This window comes from Stenella coeruleoalba (genome assembly GCF_951394435.1).
Source record: "Stenella coeruleoalba genome assembly, chromosome: 10".
In the NCBI taxonomy this organism is placed as follows: Eukaryota; Metazoa; Chordata; class Mammalia; order Artiodactyla; family Delphinidae; genus Stenella; species Stenella coeruleoalba.
In genome coordinates, this window is record NC_137156.1 from 13365088 (window position 1) to 13386448 (window position 21361).

The 21361-nt window shown below is 35.9% G+C and overlaps 1 protein-coding gene across 4 annotated transcripts in view; it reads left to right on the plus strand.

The window, feature by feature from the left end:
* The first annotated feature begins 306 nt into the window (after positions 1-306).
* The window catches only part of CAP2 (cyclase associated actin cytoskeleton regulatory protein 2), a 168669-nt gene continuing 147614 nt past the window's right edge, over positions 307-21361 (plus strand). For 3 of the 4 annotated variants that reach the window (XM_079935519.1, XM_079935518.1, XM_079935525.1), the window contains exon 1: positions 307-613. The gene's annotated coding sequence lies outside the window, so the exon portion shown is untranslated. The remainder of the gene's footprint in view (positions 614-21361) is intronic. The other variant, XM_079935520.1, reaches the window with a different exon arrangement.

Here is a 21361-nt window from a genome sequence, read left to right on the forward strand (position 1 = left end):
ACCGAAGATTCAAAGTCAGCTGTCCCCACAACTTCCAGCTCCCAGTTCTGATGTGCCCGCATATCTGGTATCTCCCATCTAGCGTGGTCTCCTTACAAAAGGGAACCGTGAATCCTCTATGGCCATTTTAATCTTCTGCTTCTGTTACCGACCCTCCTGAGTCAGTCCCCAACAAGGGTCCATCTGCCCCATGTCCTTGGAGCCAACAGAATGAGACCGAGTTTTGTTCAGAAGTAAAGGAAATCTTTATTCTCTATCAAAAAATCCACAGGCGCGCGCTCATGCTCTAGCGTGCATAATCTCCCCACAGGCCGTGGGCGGGGCTGCTTTATAGGGATCTCGTCTGCCGGGAGACGGGCAGAGTTCTCGCGGGGATGGGCGGAGCTGCGCGGCTCACGCTCCAGACCGCAGTGCGGGGTGCAGCGTCTGTGCGCACGGCCCGCCGCTGCCATCTTGAATCAAGGCGTCTTGTTGACACACGGCCCGCTGAGCTGTGGAAAACACGGCCATTTCGCACTAGGACCTCTGTCCTGAAGTGACGTGTAAGGCCTCTGTGCGCAGCACCCTGTAAGTGAAACGACTAAGTACAAAGGAAAAGAGAAGGAAAAAAAAGGTTAGACTTTATTACCCAAATTCTGTTTTTATTTCCCAGGAATTGTTAATGGGCTTTGCTAATGACGCTTCTGCAAGTAAAAGATGAATCTTCACCATCCAAAAAATAGATGTAAACCATTGCTCTGTGTATTTGGAATGATATCAAACCTGAGAAGGCTATATCTACATCAGAAATACTAAGAACTTTATGTAGCCATAGGAATAATTATGTTTAATTTCATATCATCTGTGTAGGAAAAATTGTGAAAGCCTTTGAAATGTACTGAAAGATTATTGGGGGTTTTCAGTGGAAAACTACGTTCAGTTTAGAGCACACTCTTTTGGATTATCTGGTTCTATGGGGCTCATGTCCTTCATTGCCTTTGTGCTATTTTACAACTGTAATTTGTAGATAATGAATCCAATACAAATATTTTGGGGCAATAGTCCTGCAAATAAATTTTGGCTGGTGGAGAGACAATTGCTTTCTCTCCCTTACCCTGCAGACATAGCCAATTTTTGCCTCTATTTGCAGATGTATTTCATGATTTTCCTATGTCTCCACCTCTTAAGTTCTCCTTGGAACCAGCTGTAACATCTTATTGGTTCCCTTATTAATTAATGAGTTAAATTCTTTGGTATTTATTCATTTTAGATGTACTATATAAAAGTCATGATTTTCTCTTTTATGAAAATATTTTTAACGATTTAACAAATTGCTATATATACCAATTTAATTAACTTTTAAAATTAGTCAAGCCATCACTTCATTTTGCAAGAGAACCTCTAGGTTCCATTTTCGAAGAAGAGAATATGGAAATGTGACTATTGCCCCCAGCTCTGCTCATCATCCTTATCTTACAAGTCAATTTTTTCCCATAATTTCATAAGATCTTTTGTTTCCCTTATAAATGTTTCATTCATCAACTTCCTCCGGGCCTTAATATAGGAAAACTCATCAAAGAAGAGACATTATAGCTATTCTGTTAGTGGAATAGGTTTCCCTTTTTTTTTCCCCCTTTTCTTGTTTTTGGTGCTTTTTAATACACACTTTTTATATCAGTGCTATCCTTCTTTTTCTCTTTATTTTACAATGTCTAAGCCGACTGAGCCTATGGAGTGCAACTAACTAATATTTATGTAGAAAGTATGTTTGTGACAGGACCCAAATTCAAGAAATGCCCCCGAAGAGGTCTTTAAGTTATATAGGTGTTGCATAATTTGTTCAGATTCTCCTGGTGCATAAATTAATGCTGAGAGTATTGAATATTTGAGAAAAAATCTGTAGCTTCCAGGAAATCTTTTAATAAACGAGTATCACAATTCTTTCAGCAATAATTACTAACGTCTTATATATTACGATAACCACACACACATATGCACTCATTCCCAAAGTACTGAAAAGGAAATATATATTTTTCATTGAACTTGATTTCAGTTTGAGACTTCCTTTAAAATTGCAATCAATGTATCTTTGAAAGAAGTGGAAACTTTTCCTGCTCCTGTATCAGGAACAGACAAACGAGCAGTTTGTAGTGATAGAATTTTATTAACAACTTAAAACTTCTTACGGAATCTACAGCTAAAGGGTCATAGAAGGGAGAGACTCAAGGAGGACTAGGAAAGTTAGATTAGTTAACCCTAATAGTGAACCACGGTGCTCCTAGCATCAGCAGCAATTTCTGCAAGGGTCGAGGATCATGTTTATTTTTTTCTTTAACTTCTTCAAAAACATCCAGAAATAGGAACTGTTGTCAACTCTGATCCTTAGGCTCCCCAGGAAACAGGATTCATGGGAATAAATAGACCCAAGAATGCTACTTATGTTTATAGATAAAGCAATTTTGTTTTAGTTTTATATTTACTAATGCTATAAATGACAACGCTGTCTCTAATACTGTTTACTTAACAGCAAAGTGATGCTTTGCATAAAAAGTCCTCAGTTCTGCTGAGTCCCTTTCTGATCCTCCAAATAGTTCTGCTTCTCACCTGTAGGAAGTATAGAGTGGTATTTAAGAGTCAAGCCAGATGCCACCATTTACTTAATCATTTATTTCAGTCCCTATTCTGGAAAATGACTAATAATCGTGTCTATATTAGAGGGCTGCTTCAAGGATTAAGAAAATTGATGTGTGTACAGCATGGTATCTGGGCTGCGTTAGGCACTCAATAAACATTAGCAGTATAAAGGTCGAAGATTGACTCGTAAAAGGCGCTAATCCAGGAGCAATCCACTCCAATTAACAGGACTGCAGAAAGGAGCTCTCCGCTTTGAGGTTTGGTGGGAGGTGGAAGACGGAGGGGGCAACCACCCCTGCACCCAGAGCACTTGTTAAAGGATCCTCTGAGGCAGTAGTTTTCAAAGTGGCTCACATACTTCTCTGATGGCTCTTCAATATCCTCCAGGTGGTCTGTGAACGTCCTCCTAGATTTAAACACAAGTGAGAAGACTTTAAGAGAGAACCTCACTGCCGTAAATAAATTCAGGTCTCTCAACCCAGGTAAATGGTGCTCAGAAAATGGAGGCAACCAGCAGATGTATTTGTTAAATAATTATCAGTTGTCCATAAAAAATCTTGGAGCATGAAAGACATGCCAAAAGATTAGAGAAGGGGATATATTATCTTTGTATTTATAATGGGTGGATTCTGTGAATTATCAATTTATGCCTTTAGTAGAGATCCCAGAAAAAATTCTAGGGAATGTTATTAAATAGTTTTTAAGTACTTGGGAGTAAAGGAGAAAGGGCAAACATTTTAAAGGTTGATGATATTTTAGGGAGGAAAAGAAGATATAGAGCAGTTCTTATCAAACTTTAATGACCATGTGAATCACCTGGGAATCTTGCTGGCAAATTCTGATTGAGTGGTTGTAATTGGGCCTGAGAGTCTACATTTTCAAAAAATTAGTTAATTAATTTATTTTTGGCTGCGTTGGGTCTTTGCTGCTGGGTGGGTGGTTTCTCTAGTTGTGGCAAGCGGGGGCTACTCTTTGTTGCCGTGTGCAGGCTTCTCATTGCAGTGGCTTCTCTTGTTGCGGAGCACAGGCTCTAGGCGCGCGGGCTTCAGTAGTTGTGGCACGCAGACTCTAGAGTGCAGGCTCAGTAGTTGTGGTGCCCGGGCTTAGTTGCTCTGCGGCATGTGGGATCTTCCTGGACCAGGGCTTGAACCCGTGTCCTCTACATTGGCAGGCGGATTCTTAACCACTGTGCCACCAGGGAAGTCCCAAGAGTCTACATTTTTAGCAGGCTCCCAGAAGATGCCAGTTCTATTTGTCATAGGACCATGCTTGGCATAGCTAGGCTGTGGAGTACTATCACATACTCCTGAAAGAAATATAAATTGGAAAAAAATGTTTGTAGTATTCATTAGGATTTTTAAATAAAGACGCAGACGTAGAGAATGGACTTGAGGACATGGGGAGGGGGAAGGGTAGGCTGGGGTGAAGTGAGATAGTGGCATGGACTTACATACACTACCAAATGTAAAATAGCTAGTGGGAAGCAGCTGCATAGTACAGGGAGATCTGCTTGGTGCTTTGTGACCACCTAGAGGGGGGCAATAGGGAGGGTGGAAGGGAGATGCAAGAGGGAAGGGTATGGGGATATATGTGTACATATAGCTGATTCACTTTGTTATACAGCAGAAACTAACACAACATTGTATTGGAGTATATTCCAATAAAGATGTTAAAAAAATGTGCATGTCTTTTAATATAGCAATTCCATTTCTGGGACTCTGTACTAATGAATTCTTTCTCATTTGTTTGAAGATAAAAGGATGTTCATAGCAGCGTTGTGTATAAAAGCAAAAATTTGGCAACAACCTAAAGGTCCAACAAAAGGAGAGTAGTACAGTAAGTTGTGGTAAATTGAGGACTATTTTGAAGCCATTAAAGAGAATGTGTACTGTCATGGAAGATCCTCAGTTTATTAAATGAGATAACATGGAGCACAACCCTATATATATTTTTAAGAAAGAAATATGTATATCAATACATATACATGAAAATATATAAGAAAGTATCTGAAATGATCAATTTCACAGTGGTTTCCTCTGAGTAAAGGCATGGTACTAGAATAGGGGAGTGCAAAGGAAACTTTCAGTTTTCAGTTTTTTTCCTTCTATATTTTATACACTTTAACAAAGAGAATCATTTACAACCGTGTGACTGTTTTTAACAGAAAATCAAGAGGTGGCCCGTGGAAGTTGCCACAGGTTCATCGGGAATATGTTCATGAATGTTGTCTTGAAAGAAAGCTTCTGTTTTCCTCCACTGCTCCTACTCCCGCCTCTTACGTCAGATGTGTGGGTTTTCCACACCAAGAAAGTCAGGCATTAACTGCCTGGAGTTAGCACAGACCCCACGGGTTACAGGCTCAGCAAGACACTTTCCCCCACTTCAGATGCCAATTGCAAGTCCAGGCCTCCAGTACTTCTGATTTTAACTCAAGGGGCCCAAGACCCTCTCCTCAGGTTTGGTAATTTGCTAGAACAGCTCATAGAACTAAGGAAAGCAGTATACTTACTGTTACTGGTTTATTACAAAGGATACAACTCAGGAACAGGCAGATACAATGATGCATAGCGCGAGATATGGGGAAGGGGTGCAGAGATTCCATGATCACCCTGGGTACATCACCCTCCCAGCACCTTGATGAGTTCACCAACCCAGAAACTCTCTGAACCCCTTCAGTTAAGATCTTTCATGGAGGCTTTATTACGTAGGAATAATTGATTAAATCATTGGCCATTAACGATCAACTCCAGCCCCTCTCCCCTCCCTGGAGGTCAGAAATTGCCAGCTCTAGTCACCTGGTTGGTTCCCCTGCAACCAGCCCCCATCCTCACAGGCTTGCCCGGGGCTTGTTATGAATAATAAGAGACACTCTTCCCTTTATTGCTTTGGAGCTGATTTCAGGAACTAGAGACAAACCCCAAATATTATAACAAAAGATACTCCTACTCCTCTGTTACTTAGGAAGTTATCAAGACAAGAGTTTTAGGAGCTCTGTGCCAAGAACTGGGGACAAAGACCAAATATATCTTTTTTATTACATCACAATGTCCTCATCAATGAATTGGATCCAAGGACTACGAAGTAGATTTGTAATTGTTAGAAACAACCAAATCCAGATCCCAGTCACCATTGAGAGAGGTCTCTTGTGGTGTTCCAGAACTCTCTGTCGGGTCCTATTTTAAAAATATATGTAGGGACTTCCCTGGCGGTCCAGTGGTTAAGACTTCACCTTCCAGTGCAGGGGGTTTGATCTCTGGTCGGGGAGATAAGATCCCACATGGCTCGCAGCCAAAAAACCAAAACATAAAACAGAAGCAATATTGTAACAAATTCAATAAAGACTTAAAAAAAAACGGTCCACATCAAAAAAAAAATCTTAAAAAGTATATGTACCTATGACCTTCATAGGAAAAGGAAAAAGCACTTTATCAATTTTTCAAATGATGTGAGGCTAGAAAAATAGCTAATTGTTTTGGTGATAAAACCAGGAATTCAGAAATAACTCGACTATCTGGAAATGATCAAATCTAAGAAAATGAAATTGATTTGGGATAAACATAATGTCCTACCCTTAAATTTAAAAATCCAACAACACAAGTTAAAAATGGAGGAAACATGGTTTAATAAAATCTCATTTAAGAAGACAGGAATTTTGGCTGATTGACCCTCCAACTGATCTAAGAATATAATTTGTCTGCCACAGACATTTGATTACATAGTTGCAAGAAGGTTCTTCAACATCCAAATTAGAACCAAAGAGGGGAACTTTCAACAAGATAAATCTCAGGTCAATATAAGGAAAATCTTTAGCCTGTCTAACAGTAAATGGATTGTTTTGTGAGACTTGTATTCTCCATCCTTGGAGATGTTCCGGCAGAGACCAAGCTACCTCTTGCTGTAGATGAAGTAGAAAATCATCAGATAGACAACCTTTAAGACCCATTATAGAATTCTAAAAATGTATAATTTTATGACATGAATTAACAATCAACTTGTGATTTTTAATGTTTAAAAACAAGATGTGATATCTTAAATATTTTTATTTATTTGATCAATTCTATCAAAAATGGTAGTCTTATGATAGGCATAGTAAGTATAATTGGTGTTCCAAGGGTTTTCTGTCTCACTGAATATGGTGCACAGTTCTTTACTAAGGGTACCTCCTTAAATTCTCAACCTGAAAGAGATGATGAACATCTAGTCTAGAACAATCTCATTGAAGATGAAATAGAATTGTGTGCCTGAAGCATATAGAATCCTTTGTGCTCAAATTCAGTCTCACCCCAGTGAGGGTGAGGGTGAGTAGAGCTCCTTTGCATTCCTTCACCCTCTCTCCTGGCTACAATCATGCAAGGGCACCTCGTGTCAAGGATGGCTGCTTACCATTTGAGATACTGGCAGTGGTGGTGCAGCAATTGCCCTACCATATTTATACACTCTGACAGTGGGTTTTGGTGATATTTAGGAAATAAAAGTCCTCACTCCTAGGCAATAATGTGAGCTTTCTGGCCAGAAGACTTCCATGTTTCCCTTACACAAAACTACTGTGCCATGAATTTATTTTTTAACCATCCCCCCCATCCAAAAATTAAATTACCTCAATATTTTCATGGCTTTATTTTTGTTGGCCATAAAATTGCTATTGGCTGCCTTGGTGTTTGTGTTGGCATCAGTGGGCACGCTGATGTCAAGTTAAGGAAGAAAATAAACCTTCAAAGGAAAAAACAAATCGACCCATTTTGGGGACTCATGTTGTATATGAGAGAAGAGGAATTTGTTTCTCTGTGTGTAATGTCATTCTAAAAATTGATGCAGGTGGGCAGAAGTATGCTCATAGTTGATTAACTGCTCTCCATGAAGACAAAAAAAAACGCTGATTTATATATAGCATTTGCCAATTTCTATGGTGTAAATACTCCAGTCATGGTTGATTTCAGTCTACCAAAATAGATCTCACTGAACTTGGGGTTGGGAAGAGATGGGCTAATAGGCTCTGAGTCAAGCAAGTCTCTTGAATTGGAAGTGGGGAAAAAAATTTAGTTGGATATTTGGAGTAAAAAAAAAAAAATGCCTGTAACATTTGACACCTATATTGAATCCTTCCTCATAAAAGGTTTTACAGAGGTATTTTAGGTTGGTTTAGGCCTGGCACATTAAAGCCGTATTTGTTTCTTTTTCCTGTCCTTTTCCAACTATTTTGATCAGCTGTTTAAATTTGCTTTCTTACTAAAAAGTATTTTAATAATGAGAACTGCAGCTATTCTAATATTTATCTTGAGGTCCTTCCCATCATTGTGAAGTTTAATCTGTATTTTCATATCAAAGAAGAAACTTTAATAACAATTAAAATTATGTGGTTATAAGAAGAAACATAATTATATATCTTTAGAGTGATTCATATACCAGGAATACCCATTCTTCCATAAAATATATACATAAGTAGTTTGATCTCATTCAATATAATGAAATCTATTATTAAGGTTGATATTCTTTATTGAAAAAGAAAAAGAGTGCCAGAAATTCTTGGCTGGATATCCTAATACCCATTCCCAATCCCTTTTCCTTGTCTTCCTGAAAACTAAATGAACTCTTACCCAGATATCCTTGTAGCTAAGCTAGAAAATTCCATGTTTAACAGGTCTGTCTAATAGGATGTAACTTGAAGCCTACTTAGAGCTTATGGGAAAAAAGGCATGGATACAACTTTCAGCATCCTCTTGCCTCCCCCTCACTTCTTTCTGAGTTTAATATGAATTAAATGCCTCAATGGCAGGCTATATTATGAGGCAACTAGCATGAGGATGAAAGCTACCATCATAAGGATGGCAAATTGGCAACGGAAAGAGATTAGATGAATTCTCACAACATAGTCAAACCATTGACTAGACCTGGAGTATATACCTCTAGATGTCTTGTTATATGAGAAAACAGCCCTATCTTTTTATAGCTTCATTGAAGCATAGTTTACATACCATAAAATTCACCTGCCATAAGTATACAATTCAATGAGGTTTAGTAAATTAGTGGAATTGTGTAACCATAACAATCCATTTTCCGCCCAGGCTCACTTTCAGTCATTCCCCATTGGTCCTTGGCAAACACTGACCAGCTCTCTGACTATAAACTTACCTTTTCTAGATATTTCATATAAATAGGATCATGCAATATGTAGTCTTTTGCATCTGGCTTCTTGCATTTACAATAATGTTTGTGAAGTTTATCGATGCTTTAGCATGTACCAGTATTTTCTTCCTTTTTAATGCCAAATACTATTCTATTTGTATATCCATTTGTCTGTTGATTGATACCTCGGTTGTTTTCAGTTTGGACACGTTACAAATAATGCTGCTAAGAAAACTTATGTATAAGTCTTTTTGTGGACCTATGTTTTCATTTCTCTTGTCTAGATTCCTAGGAGTAAAATATGGGAGTCATATGGCAAGTTTGTTTATGACTAACTTTTAAAGAAATTGCCTAATTGTTTTCCAAAGTGGCTGTGCCGTTTTACATTCCCACTGCCAGTGTATGAGCGTTCCAGGCTCTCCCTATCCTTGCCAGTACTTGATACTGTCTTTTTGATAAACATTCTTAGTAAGTTTATAAGGTGGTATCTTATTGTGGCTTTAATTTTCATTCCTCTAATGACTAATGATGTTGAGCACTTTCTCATATGCTTATTAGCCATTCATATGTCTTCTTTGGTAAAATGTCTATTCAAGTCTTTTGCCCATTTTTAATTGGGTTGTTTGTCTTCTCATTATACAATTGTAGGATCTCTTTGCAGATTCTAGGTACATGTCCTTTACCAGATATACGATTTACAGATATTTCTCTGAGTCTGTGGCTTACCTTTTCACTTTCTTAATCTTGTCTTTTGAAGAACAAGTTTTTAATTTTAATGAAGTCTAATTTATCAATTTTTTCTTTTATAGTTTGTGCTCTTAGTGTCATGTCTTATTTTTTTAAATAATTTATTATTTATTTTTTTATTTATGGGTTGCGTTGGGTCTTCGTTGCTGCATGCGGGCTTTCTCTAGTTGCAGCGAGTGGGGGCCACTCTTCGTTGTGGTGCGCGGGCTTCTCATTGCGGTGGCTTCTCAGGCTCTAGGTGTGTGGGTTTCAGTAGTTGTGGCACACGGGCTCAGTAGTTGTGGCTTGCGGGCTCCAGAGCACATGCCCAGTAGTTGTGGCGCACGGGCTTAGTTGCTCCGCAGCACGTGGGATCTTCCCGGACCAGGGCTCGAACCCATGTCCCCTGCATTGGCAGGTGGATTCTTAACCACTGCGCTATCAGGGAAGCCCTGAATTCTTTGCTAAACCAGGGGCATGAAGATTTACTCTTATCCGCTTTTACAGAGGTTTAACCATTTTAGTTCTTTTAGGACTCAGGTTCCTTTGGAGCTAATTTTTGAGTATAGTGTGAGGTAAGATTCTATGTTGGTTAAATCACTTATTTACTCCATATATTTCTTTTTTGCATCTGGATATCCAGTGGCTTCATCACTATTTGTTGAAAAGACTATCTTTTCTCTATTTAATTGTCTTGGCACGTTTGTTGAAAATCAGTTTACTACAAATGTCAGGATTTATGTCTGGACTCTCAATTCTATACCAATGATCTGTAACGGGTGGCAAAATATGGTCTGGGGGCCAAATCCAGCTCACTACCTTTTTTCTGTTGTTAATAAAGTTTTATTGAACACAGCCATTCCCACGTGTTTACATCTTGTTTGAGCTACTTTTTTACTCTGATGGCAGAGTGCCGTCATTTGCAACAGAAACCAAAAAGTCTCAAATATTTACTATATGGCACTTTATAAAGATTATTTGCTAACTCCTGAGCTATATGTTTATCCCTCTGTCAGTACGATATTCTTGATCACTGTAGCTTTATAATAAGTCTTGAAATCAGGTAGTGTGAATCCTCCAACTTTGTTCTTCTTAATCAAAATTGTATTGCTTATACTAGGCTCTTTGCATTTCCATATAAATTTTAGGATCAGCTCATCAGTTTCTTAAAAGTAGCATGCAAGATTTTGATAAGCATTGTGTTGAATCTATAGATCAATCTGGGGAGAACAACCATCTTGACAATATTAAGTCTTCCAATCCGTGAAGATGACATCTTTCCATTCATTAGATCTTTAATTTTTCTCAACAGTGCTTTTTACTTTTCAGTGTACAAGTGTTTGATTTCTTTTTGTTAAATGTATTTCTAAGTATTTTATTATTTGTGATGCTATTATAAATAAAACTTTCAGTTTTTTAAATTGTCCCTATTGTTACAATTGTATAAATATACAATTGATTTTTGCATATTGATTTTGTATTCTGTGAACTAGCTAAAATAGTTTATTGCTTCTCGTATGTATTATGGATTTTTAAAGGATTTTCTACACACAGGCTCATGATATATGCAAATAATTTTATTTCCTTCTTCCAAACTTGGACTGGATGCTTTTTTTAAAAAAAAAAAAACTTGTTACACTGACTAGAACCTTCAATCTGATGTTGAATAAGCATGTTGAGAGTGGACTTTTTTCCCTGATATTTGGGGGAAAAAGTTGTGGCTTTTTTCCCTGATATTTGGGGGAGAGCTTTCAGTCTTTCACCATTAAGTATGGTTGTAGTTATAGGTTTTTCATAGATGTCCTTCATCAGGTTGTGGAAATTCCCTTCTATTCCTAGTTTAAGTTTTTAAAATCATAAATGGATGTTGAATTTTTTCATATGCTTTTTCTGAAACAATTGAGATAATCATGTGATTTTGGTTCCTTACTATTCTACTAATACGGTAGTCTATATTAATTGATCTTTAGTTGTCAAACCAACATTGCATTCCTGGAACACACCACACTAGGAGGTGGAATATAAATTGTTATACATTCCGGAGTTAATTTTTCTAATATTTTATTAATGCTTTTTGCATGTATGTTCATGATATTGGCTAGTTTTCTTTTCTTGTGAGGTTTCTGTCTGTTTTGTTATCAGGGTAATACTGTCTCATAGAATGAGTCGAGAGGTGTTTCCTCCTCCTCTGTTTTCTAAAAGTTGGTGAAAAACTGGTATTATTTTTAAATACTTAAATTCACCAATGAAACCAACTAGACCTGATCTTTTCTTTGCCTGAGCTTTTCTTTGTAATATATTTCTAATTACCAATTCAGTTTCTCTTCTTGTTATAGGTATATTCAAATTTTCTATTTCTTCCTGAGTCTGTTTTCATAATTTGTGTCTGTCTACGATATTTTTCTGTTTCATCCAGGTTGTCTAATTTGTAGCTCTAATATTGTTTATAATAGTCCTTATAATCCTTTAAACTTTGATAGGGTCAGTAGTGATATCCCCTTTTTTGTTCCTGATTTTGGTAATTTGTGTCTTCTCATTTTCTTGGTAAATCTATTTGTTAGTTTTATTGAACTTTTGGTTTAATCTATTTTCTTTTTTTTTGTTGTTGTTTTTTTCTATTTCTGTGATTTTCATTCTAATCTTTATTATTCCCTTCCTTTTGCTTGCTGTAGGCTTAGTTTTCTTTTTGTAGTTTCTTGCATTGGAAGTTTAGGTTATAGATTTGAGAAATTTCTTTTTTTCTGAAATTAACACTTCTGTAGATTTGATGGTGTTTTTTTAATGAGTTCAATTTAAAATTACCAGACCAAGCATCACTTACATGCAAAACTTATACTGTAATGAAGTTGTTTGATAACAACTAATGTTGTTTAAATTACAAGTAAAGTCGAAATGTTTTGTTGACCTCCTTCTGGCAAAAGTTAAAACAAGAAAGAGGATCCGACAAGCCAATTTTCAGTGGATATATCTTCTGATCTTAAACTATAAGAGAAGAATCTAATAGAATTCTATAAGTGCCTTCTAAGGGATGAACATATTCTATTAAAATCATATGATTATAGTCTGATATCAATATTTGGTAGTACCTATCTGTTTAAAAGGACATTTTCAAAGATGAAATACAGAAAATCTCATGACAGGTCAGTATTAACAGATAAATATTTGCAATTGACTGTTATGATAGGAAACACTAAATTTAAACCTCAAACAAAATGGCATCCCCACCAAAAGAAAATCCCCACGTTCTTATTGCTAGACCGTATTACAAAAATGTTCACAATTATTGTAATTATATGTTGAATTTCATCAATAAAAATGTTTGAATTTTTTTTTGTTATATACATATGTACACAATATCTTTGATTTTGTCTCTTAGACTGCAATACTGTTTGGTTCCTTACAAAAAGTTTTCCAAACCCAGCAAATTAACATCTGATATCTGCCTAGCAAATTAAAGATTTACCCTCTTTGGAAGAAGATAACATCCCCAGAGCCTCTAGAATTTTTCATACATAATATATGGCATTCAAAAAAAATTACTAGCCATTCCAAGCAATAGACATAAACACCTCAAAACTAGGAAAAAACGCAGATGGTAATAACAAAACTGGATGTGTTCCAGATACTGGAGTTACCAGGCAGGAATTTTATTCAGGCAAGAATATTTTTTTTTTTAAAAGGTGAAAAGATGGAGAATTTCACTAAGTCATTGGCATATATGAGAAAATATACCAAACATCACAAAATCCAGAAAAAAGCATACTACTTTTGTTAATTTGTGACACATCGCCATAGTGCTTTTCCCCCCAAACTTTTGGGGCTGCTTACTCTTTTATTGCCTCTTTGCATAATAACAAGTCACATTACTATTTTATATGGAGGCAATAGATATATTATTTAGTCTTTCCTCTAACATGTTGACCATTTGCTGAATTAGTAACAATTTGGATTGCTTTTTCCTCAGAAAGCACCAGACTTTGTCAGGGTAAACTATGTGAGATATGCTAAAACAATCCAATATATTGGAATATGTAAAATTTGACATCTGACATAGACAGGGGTAGGTTTGTGTTCTATAAGTGAGTACATTTTCGATAAATGTTATTTTACACCATTCTCATCAGAAGAACATGCATGGTACATTTATAATTATATACACTGTGTTATTGAGTATATTCATGACAGAAGAGAACATTAGTTTTGGTCAGATGTCAATGAGAATCACATCTTCCATTTATAATTTTACATGTTTGATGTTTGGAAGAATTTTCCACAGGCTATTTTCAACTCTCTACATTTCAAATTTTGTTTCTCTTCCACCATACATGTTCTTCCAGTGTTGTATGAACTAATTCATGTCCATGTAGTGATACAATCTCTGGTCCTGCATCTGTGTATCATGAGGTGGGGAGATTCAGCACAGTGGAGAGTAGGGATATTCCTAGCATCTCTTCTTTTTTTTTTTTTTTTTTTTTTTTGCGGTACAGGGGCCTCACTGCTGTGGCCTCTCCCGTTGCGGAGCACAGGCTCCGGACGCGCAGGCTCAGCGGCCATGACTCACGGGCCCGGTCGCTCCGCGGCATGTGGGATCTTCCCGGACCGGGGCACGAACCCGCGTCCCCTGCATCGGCAGGCGGACTCTCAACCACTGCGCCACCAGGGAAGCCCTAGCATCTCTTCTTATATCAGAACAGTTACCAATAAATTGACTATACATGAAAGTGACTATAAACCACATAAATATGCCCTTCTAAGCCTAAATTAAATGTAGCTCCAACTCAGCTTCTCTTTGGCTAGATTCCAAAATTGGATGCAATCAATTCTGTCACCACTCAAATGAGGGAAGATATAATGGAGGGAAAGTTGAGTGGAAAGAGACAATGGTCTTAACTTACTGCAGTTGAAGATATCTTATTTTTGCAACATTTACAACAATAAATTTGTAAATAAAAATAAATTTTTATTTACAAAAATAGATTTCTTTGTGAACACATTGCTGGGACCCCACCCAGGGCTTTGGAAGGGACCTAGGCAAATAGAGTGCTGTGAAGATTAAGCTTTGTTAGATAGAAGGATAAATGAGAAAAAATAATAGTTATTAGGCACTGGAGATTTGGGAACTGAGACAAATAGGGTGCAGGTATAAGAGAATATTTCCACTGTATGCCTTTTTTTATTATTTGGACATTTATATACCTATTAAAAATTAAAACGTTTTAATTGAGGCCAAATGTTATAAATTAAAAATGAGTGGCAATGACATTGAGCACTGAATACTGCCAGAAGCCTAACTTTCTGATTAAAAAGGAAAAACATCAGGAACTGACAATGATTATGAATATAACAGTCTATCCAAGAACTCTGAGGGCTGGCAATAAGCCTCAAACACTGAGCAAGTAGTGAGATAACCATTTCTCATCAACCCTCAGTCTCTCCCCTCTTCGAGGGCCTCGACAAATATTTTGCTGAGATGTAGCTAGGTATTGCATAATGTGATTTCATGTGTGCAAAAGCATGCTATTATAAATTCAGGAAGTGTAGAACTCTAAGGTTGCGCTATAGCCCAAGCCACATATGTCGATTGGGCACTTGAAATGTGGCAACTACAAATTGAGGTATGCTATAGGTATAAAATACATACAGTATTTCAAAGATTTAGTACAAATAATCTCAACTTTTTAATAAAAAATTAATTTGAATACATGTTGAAATCATACTTAGAATATATTGGATTAAATAAATTATATTAAAACCAGTTTCGCCTTTTCTATCATTTAAAATGTGACTACTAGAAAAATTAAAATTACATATGTGTTTCAACTTAAATTTCTATTGGATAGTGCTGCTCTAAAAGCACACTTTCCTTGCTCCTCCAGTTTGTAGGACTGCTGAGGATATAACTTGGCATACCTATGCCAGTTTTATCACTTTAAAAGAGAAAGTTAACTTTCAAAATATCAAGAGCTAAAAAACTCCCAGAATGAGAAAATGACATATCTACCACTACAATTGAATAGATCCATTGAAGTGTTATATAATCACATTGTTTCACAAGATTGAAATCATCTCAAGAATTTTCTTTAAAGTAATAAGTAGTTTCTCCAGATAGTTCATTCTAGTTTTTTAAATTACCAGTTCACTTTATGCCTCTCTAAAATATCTTAATTTCCATAAAATGAGAATGATGGACTTCCATAATCTTTAAAAATAATGTTATAAGGAAAAAGCTATGAGCAAGAAAAAGACACATACAGAAGAAATCACTCAGAGTTCTTCAATAGTCAAAATTATTTATTAAGGTAAATATTGTACTGGCTCATCCTTCAGTATCAGCCAGTCTACAGATCAAAATTTATGTGGGATGGTTCAACATGTGAAAATCAATTGGTGTAATACAGCACATTAACTGAATGAAAGAAAAATTATATGATCATCTCAATTGATGCAGAAAAAGCATTTGAAAAAATTCACACTTTCATGATGAAAACACTCAAGAAACTAGGAATAGAAGGAAACTACCTCAGCAACATAAAGACCATATATGAAAACTAACAGCCAACATCATAGTCAAGGATAAAAGACAAAGTGTTTCCTCTAAGCTCAGGAACGAGCAAGGATACCCACTTTTGCCACTTCATTTCAACAAAGTACTGGAAGTTCTAGACAGAGCAATTAGGTAAGAAAAAGAAATAAAAGACATCCAAATTGAAAAGGAAGAAGTAAAATGATCTCTGTTCATAGATGACATGATCTCATATGTAGAAAACCCTAAAGATCACACACACACACACGCACACAACTGTTAGAATTAATAAATTCAGCAAAGTTTTAGGATACAAAATCAACACTCAGAAATCAGTTGCATTTCTATACACCAACAATGAACAATCTAGAAAGATAATTAAGAAAATAATTTCATTTGCTGTAGCATCGATAATAATAAAATACTCAGTTATAAACTTAACCAAGGAGGTGAAAGACTTGTACACTAAAAACTACAAAATATTGCTGAAAGAAATTAGAGAAGACACCAATAAATAGTAAGACATCCCATGTTCATGAATTGGAAAAATTAATATTGAGATGTCAATACTACCTGAATCAATCTACAGATTCAATGTAATCCCTATCAAATTCCCAATGATTTCTTTTTCCAGGAATAGAAAAATTCATCCTAAACTTCATCTGGAATCTCAAGAGACCTAGAACAGTTAAAAAAAAAAAAAATCTTGAGAAACACAACGTTGGAAGTTTCACACTTCCTGATTTCAAAACTTAACTACAGCAAAGATACAATAATTAAAACAATGTGGTACTGGCATAAAGACAGACATAGATACTAGTAGAACAGAGCTGAGAGCCCAGAAATAAACCCTCACACATATGGTCAAATGATTTTCAACAAGAGTACCAAGACCATTCAATGGGGAAAGGACAGTGTTTTTCAAAAATGGTGCTGGGAAACTGGATAGCCACATGAAAAAAAAAATGCTGTTAAACTTTTGCATTACTCCATATACAAAGATTAACCCAAAGCTTGCTAATTCTAGAATATTTTCATCAACCCCCAAAAGAAACCCCATACCCATTAACAGTCATTCCCCATTTTGCTCTCCCCCTGGCAACCACCAATCAACTTTCTGCCTCTGTGGATTCCTATTCTGGACATTTCATATAAGTGAAAGTATACAATATCTGGGCTTTTGTGTCTGGCTTCTTTCACTTAGCATAATATTTTCAAGGTTCATCCACACTGTATTTTGTGTCAGTACTTCTTCTCTGAATAATATTATGTTGTATGGATATACCACATTTTGTTTATCCATTCATCCTTTGGTAGCCATTTAGGCTGTTTCCACCTTCTGGATATTATGAATAATGTTGCCAAGAAAATTAGCAAACAAGTTTTTATGAAACTATTTGTTTTCATTTCTCTAGGAGTGGAGTGTGTCTGTCTTTTTTATTTTAGCCATCCTTGTGAGTGTGAAGTGGTAATTTTTTGTGATTTAATTTGCATTTCCCTATACAGTAGTGTCACTGAACATCTTTTCATATACTTATTGGCCATTTGTACATCTTATTTAGAGAAATGTCTACTCAATCTGGTTATTTTTATTTTGATTTGGGTTATTTGTCTTTTTATTGTTGAGTTGTCAGACTTATTTTTTTTATCGAAGTATAGTTGATTTACAATGTTGTGTTTATTTCTGCTGCACGGCAAAGTGATTCATTTATACATATATATACATTCTTTTTTATATTCTATTCCATTATGGTTTATTACAGGATATTGAATATAGTTCCTTGTGCTATACAGTAGGACTTGTTGTTTATCCATTCTATATATACCAGTTAGCATCTGCTAACTCCCAGTCCCTCCCTCCCCCATCCCCCTCCCCCTATGCAACCACATGTCTATTCTCTATGTTTGTGAGTCTGTTTCTGTTTTGTAGTCAGGTTCATTTGTGGCATATTTTAGATTCCATATGTAAGTGATATCATATGGTATTTGTCTTTCTCTTTGTGACTTCACTTAGTATGATAATTTCTAGGCCCATCCATGTTGCTGCAAATGGCATTATTTCACTCTTTCTATGGCTGAGTAGTATTCCATTGTATATATGTACCACATCATCTTTAACCATTCATCTGTCAATGGACATTTAGATTGTTTCCATGTCTTGGCTATTGTGAATAGTGCTGCTATGAACATAGGGGTGCACGTATCTTTTTGAATTAGAGTTTTGTCTGAATATATGCCGAGGAGTGGGATTGCTGGATCATATGGCAACTCTATTTTTAGGTTTTTGAGGAAACTCCATACTGTTTTCTATAGTGGCTACACTAATTTACATTCCCACCAACAGTGTAGGTGGGTTCCTGTTTCTCCACACCCTCTCCAGCATTTGTTATTTGTAGACTCCAGACATCTTTATATATCTAGATGCTAGACCTTTATCAGATATATGAGTTGCAAATATATTCTGTTCTCTGAGTTGTCTTTTCATTTCTCAATAGCATTCTTTGAAGCACAAAACATTTGGATTTTGATGAAGTTTAATTTTTTGTTTTTTTGGTTGCTTGTGCTTTTGGTGTCATACCTAAGAAAACATTGTCTAATCTGAAGTCTTAAAGATTTATGCTTATGATTTATTCTAATAGTTTTATAGCTTTATATCTTATATTTAGGTTTTTGATCTATTTTGAGTTGATTCTTATATATTGTGTGAAGTGGAGGTCTAAATTCATTCTTTTGCATATGTTTATCCAGTTTCCTAGTAGTATCCAGTTTCAAGTTGGTTGAAAAGACCATTCTTTCTCTGTTGAATTGTGCTGTCACTCTTGTCACAAATCAATGAATCATAAATGTAAAATTTTTTGTGGACTTTTCATTCTATCATTGGTCTATATATCTAGCCTTATGCCAGTACCATATTATCTTTATTTCTGCCACTTTTTAGTAAGTATTGAAATCAAGAAGTGTGCAAACTCCAACTCTGTGGTTTGTAAGATTGTTTTAGGTATTATGAGTTGCAATTCCGTAAAGAATTTTAGTATCAGCTTTTCAATCTCTAAAAACTAGACAGTTGGGATTCTGATAGGGATTATGTTGAATCCATAGATTTAATTGGGGAAATTGCCATCTTAACAATATTTTTTTAATCCATGAATATGGAATATCTTTTCATTTACTTAGATACTCTGTAATTTCTTTCAATAATGTTTTATAGTTTTCAGTATACAAATCTTATACTTCTTTTGCTAAATTTATTTCTAAACATTTTATTGTTTTTGATACTATTATAAATAGAATTGTTTCCTTAATTTCATTTCCAGATTTTCCATTGCTAGAAATAAAATAGATATTTTTGTATATTAATACTGTATCCTTCAACCTTGTTGAACTCATTTATTAGCTCTAATCATTTATGTGTGTGTATTTCTTAAGATGTTTTATATACATAATCATGTCATCTTCAAATGGAGATAGTTTTACTACTTCCTTTTCAATCTAGGTTTTTAAAATTGCATTATTGCTCTGATTATAACCTTCATTATAATAATGTTGAACAGAAATAGTCAGAACAGACATCTTTGTCTCTTTCTGATCTTAGAGAGAAAGCTTTCAGTCTTTCCCCATTAAGTATAACGTGAGCTGTGGTTTCTTGTAGATGCCCTTTATCAAGTTGAGGAAGTTCCCTTCTACTCCTAGTTTGTTGTATGTTTTTATTATAAGGGGAGTTGGATTTAGTCTAATGCTTTTCCGGCATCTATGGAAAGGATCATGTGCTTTTTGTCCTTTGTTCTATTTATATGGTGTATTACATTGATTTTCTTATGTTGAACCAAGCTTGCATTCCTGGGATAAATCATCCAAGGTTATGTATGCTGTTAGATACAATTTACTATTTTTTTGTTGTTGTTGGGGATTTTTTAATCTATATTCACAAGGGATATTGGTCTGTAGATTTCTTGTTTGGGGGCTTTCTTTGTCTGCTGTTGGTATCAGGTTAATCCTGACTTCATAGAATGAGCTGAGAAATATTCTCTCCCCACCCTATTTTCTAAAAGAGTTTGTGAAGAATTTGTGTTATTTGTATTTGTATTGATCTGTATTTAAACTATTTGATAAAATTAATCATTGAAATGACCAGAAATTAAACTTAATTTTCAGAGTTCTGAAATATTTTATTCTGAAAAATTTTCAAGTGTTCACATTGCTTTTATGGAGGAAAGGATTTTTTTTTTTTTTTTTTTTTTTTTTGCAGTATGCGGACCTCTCACTGTTGTGGCCTCTCCCGTTTTGGAGCACAGGCTCCGGACGCGCAGGCTCAGCGGCTATGGTTCACGGGCCCAGCCGCTCCGTGGCATGTGGGATCTTCCCGGACCGGGGCACGAACCCACGTCCCCTGCATCGGCAGGCGGACTCTCAACCACTGAGCCACAAGGGAAGCCCAGGAAAGGATTTTTGAAGGTCCTACTCTGCCATTGCCACTGGCATTCATTTCATTTTTTATTATGCTACAGAATCAGTTAACCAATGTCAAGTGTTTCAATTAGAAACCCACATTTCACATATTTAGTTCTAGATTTACTCCTCAAGTTCCTAAAATATCATCCAAACCTCCTCAGTACTAAGATGACAAATGTACATTCCCTAGACATGGAGGTTTTCTCAAATGGAAATTTCTTTCTAGATTAAATTTCTTGAATCTTAAAGTGTGATGACTCTTTGCTAAAGGTGTTACTTTCATTTGAAAGCAAATTTTAAAAAACTTTTAAAACTATAAAACACTATAATATATGAGATGATATTAACATCATCACCACTTATGTGATAGTCATTTCACTGCATCCTAGTTATATTGCTTTTATTTTTTTAAGAAAAATAGAACTTCACATTGGAGCTGAATTTAACAATCTGATTATCAATTTAGGGTCACCAATCAATGATCCAGTCCATGTTTATTGACAGTAAGATAAAGCTCAGATGGACATTAAAATTTAAATATTCCTGAGTGACAGCATCCGTTCACTTGACATAGATACCTATCTTTCTGTTGACCTCAGCAGTCTGAGTTTTAACCTTCATCTCTGTGGCTTCCATTGCTGCAAAGTCTTCTCCCTGAATAAGACACGTATGAGCCCAATCTCTGAAATTACTCACAGTGGGAAAGGCATAGCTGTTCTGGAAAGGAGTTCTGATTCTGAGCTAAGATGTTGCCATGTTTAGCCTCTCAATTTACCATTCTATTTTTCTCTTTTCTGAGTTCTTTTTACCGACTGTCACCATTTTCTGACAATTCACTTTCCATGACTTTCTATAGGTTGAATTCTACCCCCTGTTCATCTTACCTTTGACAGTGCATAATTAAAAATGATCTATTAACAGATCACA